General features: G+C 42.9%; 1 protein-coding gene across 2 annotated transcripts in view; it reads left to right on the top strand.

Annotated features, from left to right (window-relative positions):
• The window catches only part of LOC147020197 (laminin subunit beta-2-like), a 256,934-nt gene that overhangs the window by 79,428 nt on the left and 170,734 nt on the right, over positions 1–6,772 (top strand). The gene's annotated exons all lie outside the window — the stretch shown is intronic.

Genomic DNA, 6,772 nt, shown 5'->3' with positions numbered 1-6,772 from the left:
CATTTTGTGCTCATCTCCCCTCTGGACACTCCGGCCGTGAAGGTCATTATCTCGAATTCTCCTCCTTTCCTGAAGAATCAGACGTTGATCTCCAAATTATCTCGTTATGGTTCTGTGGTTTCTCAGATCACCATGTTACCTTTACGTAGCCAGGACGATCGGACGAAGCATGTGATGTCTTTTCGGAGACAAGCTTATGTAGTGCTTCCTCCCTCTAACGCTGAAAGAACCTTGAACATCGTTTTAAAACTCAAAATTGATAATCATGATTACCAAGTCTATGTAACCACTGACACCTTGAAATGTTTTGAATGTGGTAATTCCGGACATTTGAAACGATCTTGCCCAAAGTCAACGTTGTCAAACGTCGAAACAAACCTCGTCAACAAGAATACGTCTTCTTCTTCTTCTTCTTCTTCTTCATCTTCTTCTTCTTCATCTTCTTCTTCTTCATCTTCATCCACTGTGAAGGAAGCGGATCCCGTGCCCAGTAATAACCCCCAGTCCCCTCAGTCCGATAGTCCAAACAGCAAAACGAATGTTTGGGATGGTTTCACCGTCGTTCCATCAAGGAAGAGAAAGACTTTACCTGATGGTCGTTTAACCCAGAAGAAGGAGCATTTACAAACGAGGAATCTGTCGGTAATGTTCCTGCACTTGTGACTGACGTCACTCGACAATGTTTACTTGGAATGGACCCGGACCCCGGTACCTACGACCAACAAGTTCAGCCTACTTGCGGTGAGGACAGAGACGTCTCCCTGACAGAGACCACTTTACCTGTGATTGCAGTGAAGAAAACTGTTTCACTCATTAAAAACTCTCCTATTGGAAAGTCCATTGACGGTGATACACAGACCACTAGTAATGAACCTGCTGTCACTTCGGTAAATGTTAACCTTGAATCCTTATCAGCAGGAAATAGTGAAACAAATGTTAACCCTGTTACTGCTCCCATCTCATCACGAGGTGAAACTGGAAACGCAGGAAATGTTAAAATGGATGTTTTACGAGAGACCCCCAAAGTACTGTATACCTCCACGCCATTGGAGGTCGATAACACCGTCACGGTCGAGGGAAGCGATATCGCTACATCCACTGATGGTGTTTCTGTTTCATCAAATCCCCCGATCATTTCCATTACTTCACCAGGAGATGTTCACACAATGGAAGAGCACATAGACGTGGTAACCAGTACAGATCCGTGTATCAATACTGACGAGAGTATCGATATGTAGGACAGTACAAGCTTGTGTGACTCGGAAACTAAAACCAACTCTGACAAATCTGACCTGGAGGAAGCAAACAGGAACAGTCAGGTGGAAACAGTGGAGAAGCTCACCAATCAAAGTCCTACCCCCCCCCTGAACAAATATGACTCTTCTTACAAAATACATATAGAAAACGCAATATAAACCTGACAGAATACTTTCCAGATCTACCGTCCTTCCTTGAGTGTGCTCAGGCTATCGTACGAAAGCCTGAATTATTCGGTTTCCACCAGACACACTGTCACCGCTTAAAACAACTGATTGCCAAGGCGAAAAGGGATCCTAATCAATTATCCCGCTTCTGATCTTATTCTTAGAAACTATTAATTATTGATGGACACCTTGCCTCCGTGACCTTCTCTAACAATCAGATCAAGTTCACAATTCTCAATGTGTACGCTCCAAGCAAAAATGACGAGCGGATCTCCTTTTTTGCCGAACCGAGAAAATTCCTGCAAACACTGGATTTGCAGACTTGTCTAATTGTTGGTGGCGATTTTAACTGTACTGTTAATGCTTCATGTGACCGGAACGGGCCAGAACCCCAACCATGTACCGCAAAACCTTTTGGAAACATCATTGCGAAATATAATCTCCATGATATTTGGTGCATACAGCACCCTTCTGATCAGTCTTACACATGGTGTCATTGTTTAAACAACCGCATCTCACTTGCGAGGCTCGATCGCATCTATGTAAATTCTCATTTATTACATGGAGTTTATAAATCCGATATCGTGCCTTCTGGTTTATCCAACCATTCCCGAGCTCGAGTCTTTATTCAACTCTCTAAACCATGTCCAGGGAGCTCTCACTAGAAATTCAATAACAGTTTACTAGAAAACCTCAACTTCATTCAGGCCTTTGAATCCTTCTGGACGGCTCTCCTAGAACAGAAGTTAAGCTGTTCCGTTAACCCGCTGATATGGTGGGATTTAGTAAAAACCCAAATTAAAGGGTTCTGTCAACAGTATCAGGTTTTCTCAACAAGGGCTGACCATGAAGTAAAGAAAATATTACAGTCAGAGATTTTACATCTCCAACGGGTCATCGGACAAAATAATAGGAACATACAAAAAACCTTAACTGAGAAACAGTATTATTAAAGGAAATAACCGAGAGGAATGCACGTGGTGCCTTAGTTCGGATGAGGGTGCGACACCTGAATGAGGCAGACGTACCAACCAAGTACTTCTTTTCCTTCGAGAAACGTCTTCCCAGAAAACAGCTTTCTCAGCTGCGATTAGCAGATTCATCCATTACCTTTACACAATCAGAAATCAAACTTTTTGTGAAGGAATACTTTTCGAAAATATATTCAATGGAACAAATAAATCCTGTCAGTGTCCCCTCGATCTCTGTAGGCCTGCCAGTGTTGTGTGCAGATGGGCGTTCCCAACTGGAAATACCCATCACCTTGGATGAACTTGGCACTGCCCTGCACGGCCTTGCCATTGGGAAAGCACCTGGATTGGATGGACTTACAACCAAATTTTACAAGAAGTTTTGGCACTTATTGGGTCCAGAACTCATTAAGACCTTGAGCGCAAGCTGCCAGCTTGGAGAGCTACCTCGGAGTTGTCGACGAGCTCTTCTTACCCTCATCCCAAAAAAGGGAGACATGCTGAGTATTGAAAATTGGCGTCCTATCTCCCTGTTATGTACGGACTATAAGATATTTTTAAAAGCCCTGGCATCGCGACTTACTCCTTATTTATCCTCGTTGTTGAAAGAAGACCAATGTTACTGTGTCCCAAAACGTTCCATTTATGACAACATCTCCCTTGTGAGAGACATCATTGAACTGTGCAAGGAAAACCCGAAAGATTTAGGACTTCTTCTCCTTGATCAGGAGAAAGCCTTTGACCGTGTTGACCATCGGTACCTTTTCGGAGTACTTGAGCGGTTTGGACTTTGTTTAACCTTCATCTCTTATATTAAAAAACTATACAATAATATTTATAGTGTGCTTCAGATAAACAATGAACTTGTTGCACCTTTGTCTATTAACAAGGGAATTAGACAAGGTTTCCCTCTTTCCGGGTTGCTTTATGCTCTCTCCATTGAACCCCTACTGGTTTATTTGTGCTGTAGACTAACAGGGGTTAGTTTGTCCCAGCTTGAACGGCCCATCAAGGTACTGGCTTACGTTGATGATGTGTGTCTATTCGTACAAGATATCAATGACGTTAACATCGTTCGTTATTGTTCGTCCTTATTTGAAAAGGCTTTTTCAGCCAAAATAAATTGGAACAAAACGAGTGCCCTTTGGCTCGGTCCGTTGTGCTACTTGGCGCAAAGACTTCCTGCTCCACTGTCATGTGCCAATGATGGTGTGAAATACCTTGGAGTGTTCTGAGGTAATAATACCACAGTAGCAAAGAATTGGGCTGGTCTGCTTGAGTTTGTTGAGGGTAAACTGCAAAAATGGAAAGGTCTGATCACACAACTGTCATATCGTGGAAGGGTCTTGGTCATCAACACACTGGTGGCCTCTACCTTATGGCACAGGTTCTTTGTGCTGTATCCTCCAGCAGCGTTGCTTCAACAGCTCCAGAAGTGCTTCGTGTCCTTTTAATGGAACAGAAAACACTGGCTGCAACCTGGGGTCCTCAGTTTACCACTGCCCGATGGAGGACAAGGCCTGGTCGACATAAAAAGCCGGCTTATGGCCTTTCGACTCTCGGTTGCTTTTTGCATGCTGTACACGCGACCCTTTCCACCATGGGTCAACGTCGCTCGTCACCTTTTGCAACAGGCTGGGAGGCTAGGCTATGACCACTCTCTTTTCCTGATGGTCCTTTCCAAAATTGACACATCCCCCCCTCTCTGGTTTCTATCAGAGCATACTAAATGCGTGGCAAGCTCTGACAATAACAAGAGCTACACATTCATACACGAAACAGATGTTTCTGGAAGAACCTTTGTTCTATAACTCCTTTTTCCATGATATGCCTGCTGATAGGTGTTTTATTCAATGCTTTACCGACAAGGGTGTTAAATCTGTCGCAGATCTTCTCAGCCCAAACGCAGCTGGATCGGAGCTGATGCATTGGCAAGCCTGGTCGGTGTTCGATCCTCTCGAATCGTGGCACGCATATCATGTAGTGTGCTTTTGACATACACACAGCTTACACCTGCTTGGGAGCAGGACTACCAAAGCAATGAACAAAATGCACATCGAATACCTTCTCTCTCTCCCTTTCCTGAACTCGTATGTGCTTTTTCTCTTGCCAGCCCTCTTCCTTGTCCCCCTTTTAACGTACGCTTCAATGGCCTTCCCAAACAAAAAGACCTTTATTTGGGTTGTGTAAAATTTCTTTCGCAACAGCAAATAACACAGCAGAAGGTTCGATGGAGAGACCTCTTACCTTGTTCTCCCCCTTATTTTCCTAACTGGAAAGTTTTTTTTATCACCCTCCTGTACCAACATGACATGGTGACCTCCAATGGAGACTAGAACACTGGATCCTTCCTTCTCATCACTTGTTACACCGTTTTTCAAATTTGCTTGTAGATGAATGTCCTTTTTGTAAGAAATCTTAAAACCCTTTTCACATCTATGTTGAATGCCAACGGTTGGCACCTTTATTTATTTTACTTCGGAATTGTTTTGTGAGGTTTGGTTTGATTTTTAACACTTGTATGTTCATCTACGGATTGGATATCCCACACAAAAATTCCAATGCTGTGTTAGCCAATTTCCTGCTTGCTCAGGCAAAGATGGCAGTATATAAGTCAAGGAAAAGAAAACTTGATGGTTTTGGAGTAAATGATGAAGATGCTTTGTTTTTGTTCCAACACCTTGTAATAAGTTGTGTTAAATTGGATTTTGCTTTCTTTTCAGTAATGGGAAGATTACCGCAGTTCGAATCAAAATGGTGTATAAAAGAAGTTATTTGCGAAGTCCAAGAGGAATGGTTATCCTTTTGTGAAATGTTTTGTATATAATCCACCCGACTCATCCTTTCCTTTCTTCAGAAATTGTTTCTTGGTTTTCCTTCTTTCTCTGAAATGAAAATGTAACTCTCATTTGGGGGCTTTCTTTTGTATTTTTCTAATAAAAAGATACAAAAGTCAGTCTCTCTGTCTCTCTGTCTCTCTGTCTCTCTCTCTCTCTCTCTCTCTCTCTCTCTCTCTCTCTCTCTCTCTCTCTCTCTCTCTCTCTCTCTCTCTCTCTCTCTCTCTCTCTCTCTCTCTCTCTCTCTCTGTCTCTGTCTCTGTCTCTGTCTCTGTCTCTGTCTCTGTCTCTGTCTCTGTCTCTCTCTGTCTCTGTCTCTGTCTCTGTCTCTCAGTCTTTGTCTCTTGCTTGCTCTCTCTGTCTCTCTGTCTCTTTCCCTGTCTCCCTGTTTCCCTGTCTCCGTCTCTGTTTTTTTTTGAAATGTTTTTGTTTATTTTCCCCTTATTCCTGTGTGAGACGGAAAGGGGTAGAAGGTTTGGGGATAACTACTTGAGGTGATTAGTGCTCGTTGAATGTTAGGTTTCCTGCTTAGTTATTGTTAAGATTTTTATATTTCCTCCTTCTTTGTGAAATGGCTCGGAACCACCACTCGAATGTACTGCAAATGAAAAATGGAAGAATCTGCCAAGTACTACCACTCACAACACTGATGAGGTGTTAACAGACAAGCACGGTATATGTTTCGTGCCGCCGGAAGGCATTTCACTGGAGGAAGCTCTCCTCGTGATCGGTGAATTGATTGGATGTGAGAACATTCCTGCGGCATCCCGAATGAACCACAAGATCGTTGTTTTCGTCTCACGTCCACCTCGCATACATTGTTGTGCAGAATGGACTCGTTCATAGTGATGACCAATATGTTCCCGTTTCATGGTAGGGCACTCCGGCATCAAAGATTTTGTTGTCCACCGTTTTACCAACACTGTCTGAGGAAGAAATTCTTTAAAAACTTGGTCAGTACGGTACTGTAGTGTCGAGAATCAGTAAAGCTTCCATGTACACCATGAATGGAAAGCTTAAATATATCGAAACATTTAGACGGTTTTGCTATGTTGTTTTAAAAGATGGTGTGACACAGTTAAATGTCTCTCTCGTGTTTAAAACATCAAGACATGAGTATAGGATTTTTGCGGCAACAAAGAGGCTAATGTGCTATAAGTGCGGAGCGTACGGCCATACAAGGCAATATTGTCCTGATGTGGAAAAAAAAACATGCTACGGCAATCAAACTAGCCTCTCCTGTGAATGTTAGAGAGGATGTTCAAAATGAGTCACCTGCAGTGCAGGAGTCGGTGCCGGAACACCAAGATACAGCTAAGAATGGTGCTGATAAAGTTCATATGGATATGCACAGTATAAATAACGAGGAAACAAGTATGGCGTTAATTCGTGTCAACGTTGAATCAGCCAATGTACCTGTGAGTTGTGTAAACGACACAGAAGATGAGTCACAGCCTCCAGAGGAAATGATTATGGACACAGGTTTGTGGAAGCCTTTGAAAAGAACCTTCTTAAATACTGGAAAGGAGGATAAGGGAAA

This window comes from Eptatretus burgeri, chromosome 9 (genome assembly GCF_056783735.1).
Source record: "Eptatretus burgeri isolate ZD-2024b chromosome 9, Ebu_testis_v1, whole genome shotgun sequence".
NCBI classification, from domain to species: domain Eukaryota; kingdom Metazoa; phylum Chordata; class Myxini; order Myxiniformes; family Myxinidae; genus Eptatretus; species Eptatretus burgeri.
Note: the sequence above shows the minus strand (reverse complement) of the source record. Positions and strands in the feature narration are given on the sequence as shown.